The 24,451-nt window shown below is 37.6% G+C and overlaps 1 protein-coding gene and 1 non-coding gene across 2 annotated transcripts in view; both read right to left on the bottom strand.

Moving 5' to 3' along the window:
- LOC148949118 (venom protease-like) overlaps positions 1 to 24,451 on the bottom strand; it is a 122,024-nt gene that overhangs the window by 84,022 nt on the left and 13,551 nt on the right. The gene's annotated exons all lie outside the window — the stretch shown is intronic.
- Positions 14,162 to 14,266, bottom strand: LOC148949119 (U6 spliceosomal RNA). Its single transcript, XR_016142161.1, has one exon. It is a non-coding gene; the product is annotated as a U6 spliceosomal RNA (small nuclear RNA).

Genomic DNA, 24,451 nt, shown 5'->3' with positions numbered 1-24,451 from the left:
TTGTTGTGATTTTAAAAGTTCTGCTTTTGTTTCAGCCAATCGTGTATCTCCCCCAAAAAATACTTTTCAGCCAATCAACTTCAGAGTAACCAGAATTTTTTTTTCTACTCTAAAAATATACGCTGGTCTCTACTATAGAAATAAAAACCGGTCTAATCTAAATTCAACGTAGCAACACATGAAGCCAAAATTAAAAGAAAAACCAGTCTAATCTAAATTCAACGTAACAACACATGAAGCCAAAATGAATAGAACTTGGATTTTATGAGTGTTGACAAAAATATACATTATTTTAGTGTTTTTTTTCTTGTCCCAAACTATTTTTTTTTATCATGAAGCGTTTAGAGATAAATTTGATCAACTTGGAGAAAGTTCAAATAGAATCGTTACTGATATCGATATTAGTGCATAAACTACAAACTGACAAAACTATCTAGAACTTTTTTTTTCTTATAGCCTTGACTTTGAAGACATTTCTTCATCTTAATCGGCTTTAAAAATAACATGCAAAATAAAGTAGCCTAACCCTCGTTGCTGTGTTGAATTTTGAGCAAAACAAAGGATTGTAACATCTGATTATGTCGTTTGTATGCAATTTCAAGCCAGTGAAAAGAACGAAACGTCTTTGAGTCGCATTTTTTTTTTTTTTTTTAAGTAAATTCATTGTTTCTATATGATTCAATATAAACACCCCCCTGCTCTGAGTGTTGAAAATGATTTCACGACATTATTTTAGGTTTTTTTTTCTTGTCTCAAACTATTTTTTATCATGAACCGTTTAGAGATAAATTTGATCAACTTGGGGAAAGTTCAAATAGAATTGTTAGTGATATCGATATTAGTGCATAAACTACAAACTGACAAAAATATCCAGAACTTTTTTTTTCTTATAGCCTTGACGTTGAAGACATTTCTTCATCTTAATCGGCGTTGTTTCTCTATGATTCAATCCCAACACCCCCCTGCTCTGAGTGTTGAAAATGATTTCACGACATTATTTTAGGTTTTTTTTTTCTTGTCCCAAACTATTTTTTTTTATTATTAACCGTTTATAGAAAAATGTTATCCCATGTGTCTGAAAATATATGTATGCGAATTTCTTTTCTTAAATCTCCAATGTTTTAATATACATTCTAAGCGTTTTATGTGCTGTCGGACTCTAAAAATAATGAAAAAAGAACAATGTATTGCAAAATACACTTTTAATGAAATAACGCCAGGTTGAATTTTGATACAAAAATATATTAAGATACATTATTAATATCAATGATCAACTTTGGACATTTTGAATCCGTTCCATAAAATAGTTCACCATGTTCTCTCTTGATATTGTAGCTATTGGCTTCTCTTGATTTGTAATCGGTAGAATAATCATTATTCCATTTTGAGTCATACACAATATTTACTGGTGTGTCACCGACAGGTTCAATATACGTTTCATCTTTGCTATTATTTGTTTCATCGACTGTTTGATTAATGGTAGTAACGTTTGCTGGCCCTTTGTTTTTCATCAATTCATCTTAATATTCCATAGTGATATTTTCTGACAATGCCCTTTTTATTTTTCTGGCAATTTCACCGTCTATTACTACATTATTTTTACACATGTAACAGTTTCGACACTTAGCCAAGATATGGTTTACGATATTCGTAGAAGGGTAGGCCTTTCTTTTATTGACCTTCCGTTGAATGCTAAAACCTAAAAGATGATGATTGGATGTATCAGTTGGTAATGTGTTACCTGCAACAGTAGCAAGGAGTTGTCCTCTATCATCAACGATTATCTTTATGTTGGCATTCTCTTTGAGTGCAATCATCTCCGGAGATCTCAATCTTGCATATCCACCATTTGTACAATGGAATCTTTTCGGTATTCCAAAGAAATTTAATTCCTTAGTGTCATGAAAATGTATGCATACATTTCCAATAGTGCTACCACTTGTACTTGTTTCATAGTTTAAATACTTCTTCTTCTTGGCATTCAATGCTACAATAACATTGTCATGTGAACACACTTTATTAAAATGTTCCATCTTCACTTTTTTTTTTAGATATGACTTATGTGTTTATCGTTCCACTGCGTAAAAAATACTGATTTAATGCATGCAATAAACTAGGTAGTGTCGATAACCGGCCATAGAGTACCAGTGGGAAAACCGCATAGTGTCTCTGAGAAATCATAGAGTACAATTGTTAGAACCGTAAGCATATTTTGTCATTTTAAGATACATACAAAAAAAAATAATAAAATAAAAAAATAAAGTTGAATAATTTCGAAGTTTAAAAAAAAAGTATGTTTTTATGAAAAAAAAAATTGAATTAGAATCATCAGTCCTCATCATTATGAGTATCCAAAACTGGACTTAAGTTTCACATTTGAACTAGAGAATTGTATTTTCCATAATTTCCTTACATGAAAGTTGAATGAAATTTCGGTATTGTGTATTCAAGAGGTGAAGAAACTTTTTTATAGTTTAATTTCTGATCGCGGGGGGTTGGGCACGGTTGAAGTTGTTTTCACGTAAAAATCTATTTTCTGTCCGTTTTTAAGTTTTGATGTTGCTCCTTACTTTCACTTGAAGAAACTTTTTTTATAATTTAATTTCTGATCGCGGGGGGCTGAGCACGGTTGAAGTTGCTTTCACGTAAAAATACGTGTATCATTTTTTTACTCGTAAACTAATTTCTTAAACTAAATAGTTACCCCGTCCTCCTCCCTCAGAAAGTTCAGAAAAAAAACACAATAGCCTTATCTGTAGTGAAGCATTTTTCTACTCGTAAACTAATTTCTTTAACTAAATAGTTACCCTCTCCCCCCTCAGAAAGTTCAGAAAAAAACACACAGCCTCTATTTTCTGTCCGTTTTTAAGTTTTGATGTTGCTCCTTACTTTCAGTTGAAGAAACTTTTTTTTTTATTTTAATTTCTGATCGCGGGGGGGGTTGGGCACTGTTGAAGTTGTTTTCACGTAAAAATCTACTTTCTGTCCGTTTGTAAGTTTTGATGTTGCTTCTTACTTTCAGTTGAAGAAACTTTTTTATAATTTAATTTCTGATCGCGGGGGGCTGGGCACTGTTGAAGTTGTTTTCACGTAAAAATCTATTTTCTGTCCGTTTTTAAGTTTTGATGTTGCTCCTTACTTTCAGTTGATTTGGGAGCTTGGTGGACCTTGGCGGCCCGGTGGCGTTCTTCGGGGTTGGGGTGGGGGGAACGGAGCCCTTTGGGGTTGTGGTAGAGGACCTCACTACACTGTTCAAATGGAACTTGTGTATTATAACGACCACCGAGTTTCACCCTCAAATCCTCTTCTAAAATCATCTTTTAAATCATCTTTTAAAATGTCTCTAACTGTTTCACCGAAATAACTCCCTAAAATAATAATTTGTTCTGAAAAGATATAATAAAGCCTTAAAAAGTATTATAATGGGGGCTCAGGAGCCATTGGGACGCCGGGGGCCCTTGGGGAGCCCAGCGACCCTTGGCGGACCGGGGGCGTCGTGCCGGATTGGGGTAGGGGGATCGGAGCCCGTTGGGAATGTGCTAGGTGACCTCTAAACACTGGTCAAATGGAAGTTGTGCATTATAACGACCACCGAGTTTCACCCTCAAATCCTCTTCTAAAATCATTTTTTAAATCATCTTTTAAAATGTCTCTAACTGTTTCACCGAAATAATTCCCTAAAATAATAATTTGTTCTGAAAAGGTATAATAAAGCCTTAAAAAGTATTATAATGGGGGACTCAGGAGCCATTGGGGGCACCGGGGGCCCTTTGGGAGCCCAGAGAACCTTTGAGGACCGGGGGGGGGTTTCCTTCGGGGTTGGGGGGGGGGGATCGGAGCCCTTTGGGGTTGTGCTAGGGGACCTCACAACACTGTTCAAATTGAGCGTGTGTAATATAGCGACCATCGAGTTTCACCCTCAAATCCTCTTCTAGAATCATCTTTTAAATCATCTTTTAAAATGTCTCTAACTGTTTCACCGAAATAATCCCCTAAAACAATAATTTTTTCTGAAAAGATATAATAAAACCTAAAAAAGTATTATAATGGGGGCTCAGGATCCATGGGGGCGCGGGGGGCCCTTTGGTAGCCCATATAACCTTGGAGGCCGGGGGTGTTCCTTGGGGTTGGGGGTGGGAGGATCGGAGCCCTTTGGGGTTGTGGTAAGGCACCTCACAACAATGTTCAAATGTAACTTGTGTATTATAACGACCACAGAGTTTCACCCTCAAGTCCTCTTCTAAAATCATCTTTTAAATCATCTTTTAAAATGTCTCTAACTGTTTCACCGAAATAATTCCCTAAAATAATAATTTTTTCTGAAAATATATAATAAAGCCTTAAAAAGTATTATAATGGGGGACTCAGGAGCCATTGGGGCACCGGGGGGCCCTTTGGGAGCCCAGAGAACCTTTGAAGACCGGGAGCTTCCTTAGGGGTTGGGGTGGGAGGATCGGAGCCCTTTGGGGTTGTGGTAAGGGGCCTCACAACACTGTTCAAATGGAACTTGTGTATTATAACGACCACAGAGTTTCACCCTCAAATCCTCTTCTAAAATCATCTTTAAAAATGTCTCTAACTGTTTCACCGAAATAATTCCCTAAAATAATAATTTGTTCTGAAAAGATATAATAAAGCCTTAAAAGTTATTATAATGGGGGGCTCAGGCGCCATTGGGGCGCCCGGGGCCCTTTGGGAGCCCAGAGAACCTTTGAGGACCGGGGTTTCCTTCGGGGTTGGGGTGGGGGGATCGGAGCCCTTTGGGGTTGTGGTAAGGGACCTCACAACACTGTTCAAATGGAACTTGTGTATTATAACGACCACAGATTTTCACCCTCAAGTCCTCTTCTAAAATCATCTTTTAAATCATCTTTTAAAATGTCTCTAACTGTTTCACCGAAATAATTCCCTAAAATAATAATTTGTTCTGAAAAGATATAATAAAGCCTTAAAAGGTATTATAATGGGGGACTCAGGAGCCTTTGGGGCGCCGGGGGCCCTTTGGGAGCCCAGAAAACCTTTGTGGACCGGGGGCTTCGTTCGGGGTGGGGGTGGGGGATCGGAGCCCTTTGGGGTTGTGGTAAGGGACTTCACAACACTGTTCAAATGCAACTTGTGTATTATAACGACCACAGAGTTTCACCCTCAAGTCCTCTTCTAAAATCATCTTTTAAATCATCTTTTAAAATGTCTCTAACTGTTTCATCGAAATAATTCCCTAAAATAATAATTTGTTCTGAAAAGATATAATAAAGCCTTAAAAAGTATTATATTGGAGGCTCAGGAGTCTTTGGGGCGCCGGGTGGTCACACAAAATCAGAAAAAATGTTCAATGTTCCTTTAGTAGCTACGCAATTAGATTAAAAATGAAGATATTTATGCAGAGTTTCAACTAGCTATGGCTAAGTTTCCTAAAAGATCAGTTATTTTCTTGCGAAAACACACAAAATCAGAAAAAATATTCAATGTTCCTTTAGTACCTACGCAATTAGACTAAAAATGAAGATATTTATGCAGAGTTTCCACTAGCTATGGCTAAGTTTTCTAAAGACCAGCTATTTTCTTGCGAAAACACAAAATCAGAAAAAATATTCAATGTTCCTTTAGTACCTACGCAATTAGACTAAGTCATCGCCCAGTTAACACTAAGATGTAAATTGAGTAACCCTCTCACAATAACGAACCAAACCAGATTATACCCACCTAACCAGATCAAAAATGGCGGTCACACTAACTTGATTAGTAATTGGATTCAGATATACTACGAATGGACTTTCAGTCCTACATTCACGGGTTTCTGCAAAGTTTTATGGGCTTCATTTAAAAAATACCAGTTTAAAAAAAAATAAAAATAAACATGTATCAATGAGTTTGACACACAAAAAATGGGTGTTACCTCAGAAAACCCGTTTGGTAGGGCATGTATCGTTCATAGTAATAGGTGACTGGCCCTGGTAACCCAATGTACCGGTTAAACTACACTCATATCCATGCCTCAGGCTTGTGAAAGTGCATGTATATTTTCAACTAATTGGGGCCTTACTACTAACAAAATTTTTATTTTGACACGGACAGTTATCATGCGGATACGAAAAAAACAGTCTGCAACTTTCAATTTTCCTAAGAAAGAAATCCCTTCCTCCCTGTGTGATGGTATGATCCTTACAATATATTACGATTAAAACCACAGGAAATATTAGGTTTGCATTGTTCCGTCTAGCTAAAAAGCTCCTTTGACGCCCCCGGCTATGAGTTTCTCTATTTTTTGAGCTCCTGCTTTTTCACCGAAGTTCCCTTCCTTATCTCCTTTTCCCGTAAGTCAAAAATTAAACGCAGAAACACTGCTTACAACGAGCGTTAAGCCTAAAACTTGCAGGAATATATAGCCTCATTTAGCAGAGATTAAAGTCCAATCCGTATTTTATATTCAGTGTTTATACTCAGACCCCTTATTGTGGCTGATTTGTAAAGTATATCCAATTAAAAACAAGCTATCTGTTGAAATACGAACTCCCAAAAATACTGGACAGTTCGACTTGTTAGTTGAACTAATCAAAAGCCCAGACTACTATTAACTTTTTCTTAGTGTTTCCGTTAGAACACTTGAATTGCAATTGTCCTGGCGCTGGACCATGGCGACACACAAAATTGGAAATAATTCAACAGCCTATCGATATATATATATATATATATATATATATATATATATATATATATATATATATATATATATATATATATATATATATATATATATATATATATATATATGCTACTCATAAAAATTTCTGTTCATGTGATTTCCATTTTTTCCGCTTTTTTAATAATTTGAAAAATAATTTTATAAGATTTCACTCTGATACTGAGTCTTCCGTACTCCACATTCAGGAGCTTATCGTCTTCTAGAAACACCCTTAGGCTCCGTCTCAACTGGTGTAATGGCTTCCTTAATTGGTGGATAAAGGTGATGAGAACTCTTAGCTCTTGGAAAATCACAGGCAGTACAGCAGCGCTACCTAAGCAAAGAGTGAAGTGGCTTCCATCTATTTTTCTTTCTAAGGTCGCTTCGGATGGAAGGGGCGGCTGTTAGAGGACTCATTCGACTGAACATTGAAATTTCTGGTGCCCTATTTAAGATTGAAAAGGTAATTGAAGGACATCCAGCTCCCTTGTGTGCCCTTTTCTAGTCATATTTTCAGTGAACACTTATGAATCATTCATTACACCAAGATTCCTTGAGTTTCCTAACAGCATTCCCTGGAAACGACACGCGTACCTGAGCAAGTCAAATGACACTGTGTGCGCCTGAATTCTTAAATTATTTCTAACATCCGGGAACTACTGAAGGGATCAGAAGTAGTATCGGAAGGGGAGGGGATCAAGTTGACTTTGACTTCAGGGACAGCAGTAAAACAAAGGACACAATATTTACCATTGGTCATCGAATAAAACCTGTTTACAAAATATTGGGAATGGCTTGAGAGATGGATTACATATGAATTGTGCTTCAAAAGTCTAGGTAACTTAAAAGCGTGACACAATAAAATAAAGGACTGAAAACTGCTGTTATAGATGTCCTTCTTGGAAAAATTAGTAGGTCAAGACTGAACAATTATACGGTTTCTTACGGTACTCCTGCATAAAACCGCCTAATTATATTCATACCACGATCCGTGATCAAAAGCAATTGTAAACTACTAAATCTTGAAGTTTCTTCTGGCAGGATTTAATCAAACGTCATACGGTTAAGTAGTTCCTTTTTTCAATTTTCCCAGAGCTTCTGGCTGAAATCTAACTGTTTTGCATTATTTGATAGTAAGCTAGACACAATCACCGATGATTACTTCAGTCGCATTGGGCTAATTAAAGCCATAAGTTAATCGGTATAGTAAGCGTCATAAGGACTTTACGCTCGTGGAAGCTTATATACTTAAACTGCGGAAAGCAGATTTTTCCCTCTCTCATCTTTCATCCGCAGAATTTGTCCTAGCCATCTCAACCTTTCTCTCATTATAACCCTAGAAAGTGGTATAAAACCACAGTATTCGTAGACCTCAGTGTTTGAAATACATTCAGTCAGACGGGTACCCAAAATAATTCGTAGACAATCCTCTGCAAAATATTTAGCAAACCCTCCTTCGTTTGTCGAAGCACCCACGTTTCAAAATCAAACTTGACCACTGTAGCTTCCAATATTCTAATCTTATCTCGCCAACCTATCCTCCTTTTCTTCCAAGCTTTTTCCAGCTGAGAAAAAAAAACTTGGGCCTTGGCTATTCTACTTTTAGGATCTTCACTGCAGTCACCATCTTTATTAATAATACAACTTAGGTAAGTTAAGCTATCCAGTTGATCACTCTTTTCATTACCCAATATTAACTCTTCACCTTCACTAATTCCCAGTCTAAGCAGCTTAGTCTTCTTAACATTTAGTTTCAGGTCTATTCTTGCGCCTTGAGCTCTCAGAACCTCCAAAAAATCATTCGTTTGGATAAAAATTTTATCTAGGATGCTCAAATCATCAGCATAATCTTAGTAGGAATGTTTTATTTTCCCATTCGATTCCATGCTCTCCCATTGCCATTTCCGTGCTCCTTAGGACAAAGTCCATCAACATTTTCCTTACAATTCGGGATAGAATACAACCCTACTGAACTCCTGATTCAATATGAAACCACCTACTAGCCTTGCTTCCTATTTTAACTGCAGCAATGTTAGTCTTATATATAGCATTATATAAAAGCAGCATTATCAGTATAGCCTTATAAAAAGCAATTTTGATTATTTCTGGGAACAAAATGATTGAAACCTCCCAACCGGCAGGGCCGGAGACACAAGATGTAAACCAGGATGTATGGTTGCATTAAAAGGAATTGGCGAAAAAAACAATTAAAATAGCCAACATTAAACAGTTTACGTTGGCAAAAGGGCAGCATGTGTATGCCCTTAAAGGGTAACTATCCAATAGAACCAAACAAAACTGCCACCAATAAATATTTAATATCAGCGAAAGGGCAACATATTTTACCCATAAGGTAAGGGGCAAAATAGCCGTATCAAGACTTTGCACCGACCCTAGAAATTCACAAATGCATTCATTCAAGGGAGGGCACCTCCTTATTTTTATTAATCCTGCGGGTACTGATGTTCTCGTAAGGCACTTGCATAGGCGTTTGTACTTTTTTTCGAGGAGGGGGATTTCTGTATAACTTTAAACAGAACAGTTTCGAAATTTCCACAATAAGTATTTAATATCAATGAAAGGACAACATATTCTTGCCCTTAAGGGGCAAAATAGCCGTTTCAAGACTTTGCACCAACCCTAGAAATTCACAAATGCATTCATTCAAGGGAGGGCACCTCCCTATTTTTATGACTCCCGCGGGTACTGATGTTCTCATAAGGCACTTGCATAGGCGTTTGCACTTTTCTTTCGGGGGGGGGGGGATTTCTGTATAACTTAAAACAGAACAGTTGCAAAAATTTCTGGGAACGAAAGGATTGAAACCTCTCAACAGGCAGGGTCAGAGGTACAAGATGTCAACCAGGAGTTGCGGTATAAAAACTATTGGATTAAAAGCAACATATGTTACGTTTTGTGCAGATTCTTACTGAAATCAAACATTTCCTTGGTTTTGCATGAGCAATGAAATGCAATTTTTTTTCTTCAATAAAGCACTAAGAATTTCACAAATGTATCACATGTTCTTGCATTTCGTGGTTGGTTGGTCATGCGTATCGCATATACTTATTTCCACCTACTGAAAATGTTTCGTGTTATGTTTGACAAGATGAAAGCAGATGTAGGTATGCATAGTGCACATAACCCACAAATTCAGCTGGAAACATGGCGTTGCTCCCAAAACAAGTGTTCAGTTATACAGAAAACATCTACCCTCGTTCCGCTTCTTCTCATGAATCTAAGCTGTTTATCTTTTTTTATTATTTATTTTCTTATGGGGTTGACTGGTACTGTGTATGGAGTCTTCGTTTTTTATTGTGGAGTTTGGGCGTCTAAAGCCAGCTTGTTTTGTTTTCATTTCTTCTATTGTCCTTATTTCTATTGGATTGCGTGTGCAAATGTTGCGTTTAGACCCTCGCAGGATAAAGTCTTAGGGCATTTTTATTGATCCCTTTAATTTTATTGAACAAACCTAATTATTATTTTGTTCACTATTAACATTAGTTTTACGAAAAACAAAGCTTAAATATCTTGGCAGACTGAATTTAGCTTCACACTATTGTCTACACAAGCTGTTCCACAGCCGAAGTATATACAGTGTTGTAGTTTTGTTTCAGAAATGGGGCACATCACAGCGCTGTAGGAGGACGTTGGTCAATGGACTGAACTATTGGTATGGTCTAGTAGTGTATCAAAGCACAGCAAAGGTATATAAATTGGATTTTGCGCATGAGCGAAGGAGTAGCCAAGGAGCTTGTGAAAGTACCATAGACGTCAAAATATAAACTGTTTTGTTCCCCTTATCCCTCTTAGGTCTGTTTATGCCTAAATACCGTGAATTTTTAAGATCTTTCTTTGGTTATTTCAAAAAGAATGTCTTTTTAACAGTATCACGCTTTGTCAGTGTCGTCATGTTGAATAAAGCAAATAAATAAGCAAAATTAGTTAGCTAATGTTATATCGCTTTTCATCTGAACAAAATCAAACAATACCTATCCGTTGGTTCCCAAAGAGAGGGAACCAACGGAACCTACACCTTCAAATTAAAGCTACACTTTTCAAAGCCATTTTGGACCATACATTTTTAAATTATTTTTTGCTGGTTTTTCACCCGCTCTTCCTTTTAAAATTTGGCGTCCGCTACTGCCATCGGTCCCTGTCACATGGCACACGACAGGCTTGTATATATGTGATCTCGAATTACACATTAGCTTGATGTTTGTCATAGTTTTATGTCATAGGTTAGAAAACCAGCAATTTCAAATGAGTTAAGAAATTCTGACTTAAATTCAAATCCTCCTTCCTGTTTATCCTCAACAAAATCAAAACTTTTATAAAAATTGTATTCTGTTGGAAGCCGATCAGTAATATCAACATTAATTTTACTTGCTTCTTTTTTGAGTGGCGCTAAAATAATACACTCCTTTATTCCATTGTAATTTTAATTAGTTTGCCAATGTTTCCTATTCGATTCCTAATGCTCATCGTCGCATGACTTCTAAACGAAAATTTCGTTTGCAATTCGTTATGATTCTTACGGTTGCTTATCTTCTAACCATAGACTTTCATTTTGAATTATTTTTGTTTGCGATTCGTTGTGATGCTTGTTGTCGCAAGTCCTCTAAGCGCAAATTTCGTTGTCCATTTATTTCGTTTGTGATTGGTTGTGATTCTCACTGCTATTTCTATTCTAATTGCAGATTTCGTTGTGCGTTATTTCGCTTGCGATTCGATGTGATCCTCGCTGTCGCTTGTCTTCTTATCACATATTCTGTTGTGCATCATTTTAATTTGTGACTTGTTGTGATGCCCGTTGTTACCTGCCTTCTAACCGCAGATTTCGTTCTGGTTTGTTTTCAATCATCATTATCTCTGACATTTTCACCATGCTTTTTGCTTTAGCTGTTCAGATTCATTCATCATCTTGTATAGTTCCGCATGACGTTATAAATACCAAAAAAATTCTTTTCCAGCTTTCCCCCAAGGAATTATTTTTGCTTTATATACGTTACTATACATTTCAGTAACAACCCGGCAGGTTCTATTGAACATACCTTTTGAAATATCTAAATTACATATTACAATAATTGTCGTTTTATTCTTTAGTCATAAGTCATAGGGTGGCAAATGTCAATTGGAATAGGAAATCCTGGTGCGAATTAAATTCTTCCTTCTGGTTTATCCTCTACAGAATCATACTTTTGTGTGATTTGTATTCTTCTTGGAGGCATTCGACAATCTCGGAATAATTTGTATCTTGAGAAGCGCTAAAATAACGCATTCCTTCATTCTAGGGTAATTTTTTTTTTTTTTTTTTTTTTTTTTTTTTTTTTTTTATAATGAAAGGCTTCACAGCTCCATCACAAGTGACGATACGTGGTTAGTCTTAGTAATTACCTTGCCTTTAATTATTGAGGTATTTATTATACCTTCTCTTGAACGCCACGAGAGGAGAATTTTCCAGGGAATACTTCTGCTGGGAGATCTTTCCATATGACGGCAGATCGTTGGGTGTAACTCGTTTTAAAGTATTCCTGGCGGGACATACCCTGCACAAGGTAGTCCTGTTGACCTGTACTTAAGCGAGTTGGTCGCAAAGGCTTTGCTCTGTCGGGAACGAGTTTTGATGCCACCTCAGATGGAAGGAAATCCATGCGTTTGTAGAGCACCGACATTGACGCCGCGTCAAAACGATCCTGGATCAACTGCAGGGGTTTGACATCAGTGTTACTGGAAATTACTGCGCAAAATGTCTGGTTTTGGACACGTTAAAGAGGAGCGATGTGGCTTATTGGAGCATCAAGAAAGAGAGGGCATACAATATCCATATCTGGTCTGATGTATGACGTGAATAGTGTCAAAGTAGAATCGTCAGGGAGGAGGCTTTTGCATCTTAAGGTGACTCCAAGCTTCCGGGAAGCATGTGGATCTCACTTTGCAGAGGTGTACAGCCCACATGACATACGAAGCAAAATGAGCTCCAAGGAGGCGTAGTGTGTCTACTCTTGTTATTGCCTCTCCTTTGAAAATGAGACCAGGGTAATCCTTCACATTTAGCACCTTCGAAATTAAAAGTTGTTGGGATCTTCGTCTTTCACGATGGAGATCTTAGTAGTCGTGTCATCAGCAAAGTGGTAGGTTTTTTTCTTCACAAGACTATCCCCTCGGTCATTTTTGAATACCAGAACGAAAATCCGTGGCCTAGTATTTTTTGTCAGAATTTATCAGTGTTATTGGAAATATGTTCATATTAGAGTTCGAATCCGGATTCATTTATGCTAAAATACTTGTTTTCACCTTAAGCAAATCTAAGACTGAATAAAAAATTTTTTTGCCTTGTCAGTTGTAAAATATACAAACCTCAGTAATTCAAAAGCTTTAGGCTACAAAACGTATATTTTACGTGAAAGGGGAAAGACTGAAGATTTTTTTTTCTTTGTTTTTACTAACAACCCTATTTTACTAACAATCTTTAAAATAGCAGCCAGTCACTTTTAAAAAGATCTTGTAGGGTTTATCATATAACAAAAATTATTTTTATAGGTTAAGATCTACTCTCCAACTATTTCTTTGAGTGAAAGAAGGGGATACAACGTATTTTAGATAACCATAAACAAATACGTATCTTAAGAACTGAATAAGATTCAGCAAAGCCAAGTCCACACAGCGTGTTGATTTTAAGGCTTAATAGAAATGTAATGCATCGCGTTTTAAAATACTGAAATTTGACATTTGAAAATGTCCCATATCGCGTTTTGAAATACTGAAATTTGAAATTTAACATTTGAAAATGTCACGTGTCGCGTTTTGAAATGCTGAAATTTGAAAATGTTACGTAACTGAAATTTGAAATTTGAAAATGTCACGAGTCGCGCTTTGAAATACTGAAATTTGAAACTTGACATTTGAAAATGTCACGCATCGCGTTTTGAAATACTGCAGATAATCTTGTCTTGCTGGAAACCATGCATAGTCACAGGGGTGGATCCATTATTTTTTTAGTGGGGGGCGCAAAATATTTTACTCCGATAAACTTGCGAACAAAGAAAAGCCAGCAATTTAAAGAGAACCTCAACGATTATACGCCGTAGGTAGGCTATGGATATCGTCAAAAATTTAATCTAAAATCTGCTGAGGGTTAAAGTTCTAATAAATCTGTTGAAATTAAAATGATTTAAAAATTTTATACGAAAAATAGTAAGTTATAAACACCACCCCGCCATAAAAAATAAAAATATGTTCACCCTCTACGAACAATATGATATTTAATATGACAATATGATATTATTCCCAGATCCACTACTACGTTAGGGGGACACGTGCCCCCGTGCCCCCCCATCTGGATCTGCCACTGCATAGTCAAACCATATTTTATTCAAATTTCACTGTCCAAAATTTTACTGCTATTTTTAACAACTGCTCATAGCACAACGCCTGGTGATAAGACAACACAATTCAAGTTTCTAGGCTATAATTAAAAAAAATGTAGAACGTTTTTACGATTTTATATATCATCTTTGAATTGGCACCATTCAAATCTTCTGTATCGTTCCAATTTTAGTACATATCATCATGAAGGAGGACTCTAGGAGGAGGACTATATTTACCTCGGAAGTCACCACACCTCGAGGGATAAGGTACGTATTGGTCCTATAGATATATATGCAGTCCACTATGAATATATGGGAAGATTCAAAATATAATAAAATTCAGGCACAAAGGTTCTGTGCGTTTGCTACCACTACCGCTACTAACAACTCACTACAGCACTATGGTGCCTGAGGTTAGTTGAGCTGTGCTTATCATCTACATATTGGCTCTACATATTTGCTGGACATTACTGCTAATAACAACTCATAGCATCACCCAGCGGCCTGAGGTGACTCAATTGCACAGGCTCCTCCTCCACCACAATCTAAGTAGAGAGCTATCTTATACTCCGGACAGGAGTCCATATATGGGCATAGAGTCATTAGGGAGAATGATTGCGTAATGGGGTCAATGACCTCTTTCTCCAGGTGTGTTTTTGGCACGCCCTCAGCGAATGTCAATGTTGTTGTTATTGTTTCCGAGGCAAAATGCCAAGGTCAATGTTGTTGTTGTTTTGAACAGAGTCATTAGAGAGAACACGTGGTTAATGAGGTCAATGTTATTGTTGTTATTCGAGGCAAAATCCCAAGGTCAGTGTTGTTGTTGTTTCCGAGCCAACTTTCTTTTCAGTCTAGAGTTGGCAGTCAGAGTGAAAGGATTGAAAAATGAATAAATTTGAGAAAGAGAGAATTAGATTAGTGTTTATGGAAAAACATTTGATTTTGGATGACGATTTTCTCTAGTTATCTCTTCAACTTTTAAAATGTGATTCAAATACTTATACTCAATTTATTGATATCTTGATCACGACGCGTCAGAATGATATCGTGGATATACTTTCATTGCCAATGTAGATGGCTCCTCCTTCGAAAGAGGCAACGTCACAGAGTTACTCCTCTCCCCTTTCCTACACTTTGAATTTATGGCGCGAAAAGGATCAGTTTCGTTTTAGCTGTGAGAGAGTTGACATCGGAAACCAAAATGTTCTATATATGCCCATTGTGCATGTACACTCTTGGCAGTTGGACTCAATGTGAGAATTGTAAAATTATTGATGACTATGATGAAAAGTGTAAATTATGTAATCCTTGAAAATTACATAGAGGCTATGCAGTACAAATTAAAGGATGTAATTCATGTCTTGAGGAGGTGTGTGACTCACACCCTAGCGGGCACCTATGCTCCAATTGTCGCAATGATAAATGTGATCAGTGGGAGAATACTTACCCCGCTATGATTGGAAAGAATCCTATACGTGATTTTAGTTTATTTCTACGAGATTAGTATCGTCGTGGATTTAAATTATTCTGGGAAGAGGAATCCGGTCTACGATTCAACTGCTGGGGTAACAAGACAATCTGGTTTCTAAGGCATCGCTGTGCCGACACTGCCTACTATGACTATAAACCAAGCGATTTTTATTTGGCAGTTACCGAATGTGATTCACCACTTGAAAACACTGTATGTGATATTGCTTCAAATAGACAGATTGAAACTCTTGAATTTCATAATATGAATGTAAATAGTATCATTGACTAAACAAAGAGATATGACAAGAGTGAAGTTACATTGTACTGCAGAAAATGTGACCCTGACTTTGCAGTCAATCAAGATCAATATACAGTGAATCCAAATGATTTACCAGTATTAGTGGTTCACGACAGTTACCTATACACCGATGAAGAAATCTAAAAGTGTTGATTTAAAGACATTGTTGTATATATACATTTTATTAATAAACAAATTCACAAACATTTTTTTTAAGCACTTTACTCTTAGGGCACTGAAATCAATATTAAATACACTTGTAAGTATATTTTCCACTAGAAAGTCATTCAGACGCGAGTTTTCACGATAAATGTGGAGAAACTGCATGTAAACATGGCACCGACATTGGAACACCAAATTGAGTAGTGCGTGGAAGCCCCAGCTCCTAATCGTTATATCCTGCAACCTTTTCCGATTTTGAATAATAGTTTTCCTACTGCTCTCAATATAGTTGCTGACGTTAGGTTTGTAGAATATATAGGGTAGGCCAAGAGGATCGAAAAATTCAATATTCTTCACTGTTTGAAAGATGCACAGCCAATGACCCGTCCGCACAGTCGAGGGACTGCTATTAACAATAATCAAGCTATTGTTCGCACTTTGAATTTTTCCAAGATAGTCTGAGGGTAGACAATAGGATTTGTACTGGGACATGTAGGGGTCCATTTTAAATACACTGATTATTTGACTGGTGTTCATGGGGCCAAGTCTAGTAGAACACTGCCTTTGGGAGTGATTTCCCAATAGGTTTCATATTGATTTAGTGAGATTAGTGCAATACTCTCAGCCAATGGTCTGGCATATGTACACTCTAAGCGCACACTCCCCGTACGTACTATACTCATATCCTGTGGGCCAGACAAATCCAATACAATAATACCATGTGTTTTAGCAAACATATCTTCGGTTATACCATTTTCAAATAGTTGCGAGTCATGATCTAGGGTTTGCATGGTCAACTCATACAATGTTCTTTAGGATCTATCAAAGGAAAGATTGTAGAGTGGGATACCGTTTACTTTGCACACAAGAGATGAAAGCCCAAACATCTCGAATTTATTTGGGCATTCAGTCCATGATCCAATGGCACTGGAGCTCTTTACAAATGCCAAAGCCATTTTCGAGGGGATTTCACCATTGATAAAGGATGAATCGGTGAAGGTGCGTGACCCCATGGCAATATGACGTTGATTGGTGATTGTATGAGGAACAAGTAGTTTAATATTGTTTCCATTGGCTCTCAGTTTTTCCACGGCCAAAGCAATATAACTCATAACCTGTTGTTTGCGTACATGAAGTAGTGCTGAGGAGAGGGAGAGACTTACATCGGGATTGGCGGCAAGTTCCTTTCTCAATATAAAATTGGATGGTGCAAGTGTCAATTTTATATCTACTTTAACATTGGGCGGCAGCCATTGAGGTATATTAAATATTTCATGATATATTTTTCCAACTAGATGTAATTCACTAGTTGTAGCATTTTTAAGTGCATCTGTACTATCAGTATTAGTAATGTATTCATATCCATTGGAGGTGCCTCTCAATTCCTTATATGACTTGGGTGTCATCAGCATGAATTGGATATAGCTTGCATAGTTGAAGAGATTCTTGCTTGTGCTCATCAGCGTGCCATTGATGTAAATGCTAATTTGACGTAATAAATTATGTAGTATACAATTTTCATAGGATATTCCATCGGCCCGAACTGGCATTGTATTATCGGATTTCCGGACTTTCATTTGTAAATCTATAAATGTGGACGATAAATCCATGAAGTAGTCTTCATTGGAATAAATTTGAAAGTGGATATTATCGGAGAGGGGTTGTTGTGGATAGAATTGTTAATAGTATCCATGCTTGACACGCACATCAACATTTTCAGCATTAAAAAGATTCAATGAGGCGGTGATTGAGGGTTGAGAATCCCTATGTGGTAGGTAGGACATTTTAGGAGAAGAAATCAAGTTTCGATCTAACAATTTTCTTCCTGGGCCTTCTGGCTACACTACGTGTTGGCTTTCTTTTCTTTGACAAAAGGGATGTCTTTCGTTTCCGTCCTGAGTAGAGACTGATCAGTGATGCATTGTTTCTTGACCTTTTTAAACCTTTACCAATCTGTTTCAATTTCTTGCCAAGGGTTCGCGCACTGGACCTAAGATTTTCCGTAGCACTTTTTTTTAAATCCTTGCCAGAGCCCCAATCATATAGTGTAGACGCTGCAAAATCTGTCGCAGCCGGTACAAGATATTTTCTAGCCAGTGGTAGTGAAGAGCGAAACAGCTTAGCAAACCAGCTGCCAAGACCATAGCCAGACATTGACGAGCAACCCTTGTAATAGTCCATTCCATTGCCCTGTTGTCTTGGGCCAAGAGTATTAACATAGCAGTCAATATCAGGACAAGTGAATACCACTTTTCTATTAGACATCTTGCTGTTGAACGATGGGTCGAAAATGACATGTAATCACAGCCAAACCCTTTGAAATTGCTATTGGATCACCCAATTCAGTTCTTAATGTTAACTGAAAGAGTTCGAAATAGGAATTGTTTACTGGGATATATTGAAGATGCTTTTTATTGTAGTGGCGATTATGCTCTTGTGTGGGTGTTCATTCAAGAACTCTTAGGAGGGGGACATTTGAATTGCCAACATGAGATGTTTCCACAAACGAGGCGTAGAGAAATATACAGGTATCCGTGGAGAAGGCAGGCGGGTAGTCGGCGAAAATGAAATTTGGGTTTTCGGCACTTTTACCATTGATTATATTGAGCTTAAAGCCAAGAACATCCCTTAGGTTATCATTGAGAATAACCTTTTCACTGGCAATAGGTGAACTAATTTAGATATTGCCCTCCTCCTTTGAATAGTTGAAATGAAAAGCTCCCTTTTTACGAGCGGAAATTCTTTTATTGATAGAACGACATAAATCATTCATACAGGTGAGTTCCTCGTAGGGTAATTCAATATATGGATAATCAATTGATTTTTTGAATTTGTTCTTGATCACCGGGTGGTGGTGGCCAATCATACGGTCTGATTTTTATTTCATATTTACGATCTTTTCTCAGGATGTCATAAGTATTTTTGAGAATACAGTCGACAAGAGCCACTTCATACTTTCCGTCAAATTTGATGATGGGGGAGAGTTTCTTTCAAAAATCACTTGTTTTATTCAAGTCATTTTAGAGAGGATCAGAAACATTGGACATGACAGTCACATAGAAATCATTGGGCATTGTTAATATCTTCAGCACTGACACAAGAATCAAAATTCGAGTTGTATCCTAACCAGCGAACAAGCAACTGTTTCTTGCCCCTACTAGTACGTCTCTTTAATTTCTTTTCAATTTGATAAATTTCACTAGTGTTTCTAACTTTTTGCAGTTCATATTCATAAAAACCACCGAAAATTTCATCAACTTTGTTACCTCGCAGCCGATAAGCTATGGGTATGGCGTCTAGGATTTTGGACACTTTAAAAAGTTCGGTGCTCCATTAATAATTCCCCTTTTCAAAAATATTGGTGCTTCTATTAATTCGAACAGTATCACCAACATTGAATTTCTTCTTCTTTCTCTTCTCATTGTCATTGGAGTATTGCTTTAGAAAAGCATCAAATGTATTCTCACTGTAGTGAACATCCCGAGGGCTAGAGTTGGACAGAGATCGATGTGGTCGGTGGTTGTATATCTGCATGATTTTATCTAAATCGAATAAAAGCAGATGTATTTTTCAGTGTACAATATCTTGAAATTAATAGACGAATCGTTCTTATTAATCGTTCGGCCAATGCAGCCTTTATCGGACTGTGACTATGATAGAGTGTTGTATTATATTTCAAAAGAACCTTTTGCACATGAGGGTTAATAAATTCACTGCCACGATCCGATTAAATTTTTCTATATGAATCCTGTTCAAGAATACTTTCAATGGCCCGAGCAACTTCCACACCTCTCTTTGATCGCAGCGGAATGGCATAGGCATAGCGACTAAAGATACTGATTGCCACTAGAATATATTTGTAGGGTGTATTGTGACGTCGTTGAACTGCGTCTAAAGTTAAAAGATCCATTTGCATTATATGCAGAGGGAAAAAGGCTTTAGTTTGACGATATTGTTTACTGTGAAGTCTATGATCCCGATGCAGTGTTTAACTCGGTTCCTTTCGTAGATAGTCTTGTGCTTTTTTCAATGTTGTGCTGGACACAGCTCTAGAATGCGTTTTGGTAGAACTTAGATTCACTACTTTGCCAATATTTTCATAACCACCTTTAAAAACTTCATCACTTTAGAACGCAATCACGCAGTGCAATGTTCACTCCCCTGTGGCACACTGGAGGGCCAATCAATTCGTCTTCGCTTTTGACTAGCAGCCACAGGTGTTGTAAAATCAGTGGTGCTGCTAGTATCTTCTTCTTCTTCTTCTTTTTTAAATGGTGTTGTTGGATGTTCATTTAGTTTCTTTAGAATTTGCTTATTGCCAATAAGACTTTTGGGAAAGTTTGATACACTTAGAAAGGTGTATAGATTATCGTCAAAGGATAAGAGTCCTTTACGATTCGTCACCATATCACAAAATCAACTAGATTATAACTTTTTCCCAGAATTATAATTCGTTTCCCTGTGCTCTCGACTTGAACTTGATCACCAGATTCCGACATGAGATAAGATAATACTCTTTTACTCTGTTCTCGATAGGACAGTGGCAGTAGGTTTCCAATTTTCAATACAATCGAATTCAATTCCTTCTCCTTTGATTGTATAGAATCTTGAGATGTTTCTTGTTTAGAGGCGTTCGGCGACGGTGGGTCTCTCACGATAGGGTCTATGTTTAGCCATACGTTACAGTGTATCTTGAAGTAAAAGCACTTTTTTATCATTGGCAATGTTCTCGTCATTAATGAATTTGCGTAGATTGTCTTCAAAATGTTCAGTGGGCGAGATGATAAGTTCTTATGGAGTCAATTTATAGGCTTGTGCCATCTAGAGAAAACTGTTCATCAGTCCTACAATTATCTGTAGCAGAAGTATGAAGAGACTGAAACCCGCTTGAAGGAGTCGTTTTCTCTTAAATTTTTTTCCCATGTTTTTGCAATCCAGTGTACGTACAATGGAACGATGTTGCTTTATGTGTTGTCTAACACCTTCTGGCAGTTGAAAATTGTCCTCAGTTAAATTTCAACAAAGTTTAGATATTAGATTAATGAAATCATTGTCAACCCCATTTTTAAGTATAGCCTTCCTAAGCATGGGTTTTGAAGTGCTTAAAACGGAAAATAAATGCCGTTGTTCGTGTAGTTTCTTCAGTGTCATGATAGCGACTAATAGCCTTTTCTACTATTCACCGGAAGATATACTGTAATTTCATTGTCAAAAATGTCGGTGACTACACGTAGATCCTCGGGCGTGCTCTTATTAAGATCCAATAAAATGTAGCCGAATGGCTTGCTAGTCGCCTATGTGTATGAATAAAGCATAATTTTTGGTGCGCGGGGTTATGTCTTTTTTTTTTTTTTTATTCGTTAGATATAAACAGGCACGACCCGATAGATAAAATAGATTGTACAAATCAAAGCAAGGGTTCGCATATACTTTCTTTAATGAAAAAGATTGTGTAGAACAGGGGCTGAGAAAATCTGTTCATGGTGGGATCGGACAGTGAACAATTGTGGCATTTCCTGTGAGAATTGTTCAATGGACTCAGCCAAATCATCAATAATCAACCACGAGCTCGATTCAATACTATTGAAAACATCAAGTCCTCATATGAATTGTATTGGTATGGTTGTGGCAATAGCTTTTATTTTATCATAGGATTCTTGCCAAATATTATAGCAATAGTAGATTTTTTTTCGATTTTTCCAAAAACATTTTATAGCAATTTTGAATTAATCTAGCTAAAAGCGTTGGTTTCCTCGAAATTGAGGGTCCACACAGAAATGATCTGAAGGGTGTTTTAAATTGATACATGCTGTTGACAACAGTCGGACTATGACTAACTGTAAATCATACGTGTCCAATGAATAAGTAGTAATTTTCCCGTCTATTCAAGAACAACAAAAACAATATTTCATGGCAACATTTATTACGACAAACACTTGTTCAAAATGAACAATGATAACACTTTTTGTAAAACACTTATTGTCTTTAAACACTTTTTGTACAACACCTTTGTCCATCTACAGCACTTTTCTGTACATCAACACTTTTTGTACAACAACTTTGTCCATCTACAACACTTTTCTATACAACACTTGAAAACAACACTTGGAATTAGCACAGTTGAACAGTACAGTGATGGGTGGCCCCCCCCCACCCCCCGGGAGCCGGCCTTGGGAAGGGTCCCCCACCCCCCCGGGAGCCGCGATGGAAAAATAGTTGTCGTCACTGCTATGGGTTAGTGGTGGTGGTTAGTGCTTGGGCTAGATGAGGTTGAGGGGCTAGTTGGTTAGATTAGTTTATCCAGACCAAGTTGATTACGATAGTCTACGCATTCAACTCGATCTGAAACACGATAGTGGCCATGGGGTAAGACACTCACACCATTCTTGAACACAGAGACCTTGTCGGATATACACGACATTGCATTTTTTTTCTACTCTCACAGTATAATTTCTATACTGTAGAGAGCGAATTGCAAGCACTTGTGCTCTTGGCACTAGGATACTTTATAAACAGTCTCTGCATACGCTCATCTTGAAATTGCCCTTTACAAAATGTGTAGGCACCCCTTTACATATCTTCTTTTCATCCCCACTATGTGTTTCCACGCAATAGACTTTGGGACCCGGGAACACCCCCCTAGATATCAAATCACTCCCCGTTTCAGATTTTAATTTTAATAGTTGGTTGGGGGCTTGACGTTTAACCAGCTCGGGGTAGAGGGATGGATTCCTGTTGGTGAAATCCATCCGCGAGCTGATGTGCACCCCAGTCTGCAAATCACCCAATAAATCTTCAGTTTTTACTTTTAGCAGCAGAGAATCGGTATCCCCATAATATACTTGTACCTCCCCCTCCCGTGGCCATTGCACCTTGCACACATTGTAAAATAATGACAACATGAGCTTCTTTGAAATTTCAAGTACTGAAATACCTCCTGCGATATTCTTGTTCAGTACTACATTTCGCTTTTTCCTGTGTAGAAGAACCATGCCGGCCTCTATGCTCGTGAATGATGTGAAATTAGGGTTGGCAATAATTCGTGCACACTCTAGAGGTTCAGTCACGACGTCGCAGCGAGATCTATTACGTACGCGTTCGCACATTTTTCCAAACGCTGAATTTAGAATGAGCTTGTACAATTCCTTCTCCACCTTAGAATTTGCCCTAGAATGTTTATCGACAAAAGTATCTATAAACGTTTTCAAATAAGGTTTCTGATTGAACTGAAGGACCCTATGTATTTTGGTGATTTTGAAACCATTGTTCACTATCCTGTGCAAAAGCACATGGTGAACAACGATATTCTCTTTAGGGTCCAAATCAGCAATCAGTTTCTGTTTAGAGGGAGTCCAATGCATCCCCATATCCTCGACCAAAGACCGATTGTAGGGGCTCAGCGAGTCCCTGGTCACTGGTCGATTGATACAGGGAAAAACAAAATCTTTGACTGAGTCGTGAAGGGCCAGCGGAATGTGACCGTCAATTTCAAAGAACCATCCTTGTGGTCCGTTGTCCTCGACGGTGTTAATGTCGGGGAACTCACAAGGATTCTCAAGCCATTGATAGTTCCCACACGGCAAAGAGTAGTGGGACATTGCCGAGGGGTACAACGAGTTCATGTCCAAGAACACTGCATTTGACTTTACACCGGTGCTTTCTCCGCTCGGATCGGTTGATAAGACCCGGTCCCCGTGAAAAACATAGCCTCCCATCATTGAACGCTCTACAAAAAGGTGCTGGTCTACATCCATGATTAGCCCTATTTCCTCCCTGCTAATTTTTTAAATTAAATCCATTACTAAATGTGGTGTAGAAAAATAATATCCTATATCTAGTCCAAAGTCTGAATAGATCTGGTCTGTATTCTTACAGACTATATCCAACAGAGTTAGAACGTCACTAGCCAGGTACAGTCTACAATAATCCCACCCATTTTTACAATCCCCCTTAGCCCAAACCTTCTTAGCAAACTCGTACTCCTCAACTGTGCATTCACTGTTGGTGAGTGAATTGTGAAAAGCTTCAATTGGAGGTAGTTTCTCCTCGCTTAAGCGAGCGCCAGAACAGTAATAATCATATGCATAGACACTTTTGCTGGTTAATAAGTCATACATTTCGCTGTCTGGAAAGTGCTGTTTAAGCAAGGGAAAGGTATCAAAATTGTCGCTTTTCTGCACCTGAATTAGTTGACTAAGGGATTTGGGGAAAAAACTAAAAGAAACTAAAAACCTAATTTTATTCCAGCACGTACGCTCATTATCCACTACCTGCCATTTCAGTTCGAGAAGCAACAACTTCTCGGCTGATTTGGGAATGATGTTGTAGGTAAATGAATTATTCACCCATGGACTATCTACTCCCCCTCCCTCCCTATGCATACGTGCCAGTGCCGGTAAAATACATTTTAAGTCTTAATTAGAGTTATGAATAAAAACAGGAATAAAAAACTGTTGGCTAACGTTTAAA

This window comes from Artemia sp. Qi Xiang Cuo, chromosome 8 (genome assembly GCF_049724085.1).
Source record: "Artemia sp. Qi Xiang Cuo chromosome 8, ASM4972408v1, whole genome shotgun sequence".
NCBI lineage: Eukaryota > Metazoa > Arthropoda > Branchiopoda > Anostraca > Artemiidae > Artemia > Artemia sp. Qi Xiang Cuo.
The sequence above is the reverse complement of the archived record's forward strand: the minus strand, read 5'-3'. Positions and strand labels throughout refer to the sequence as shown.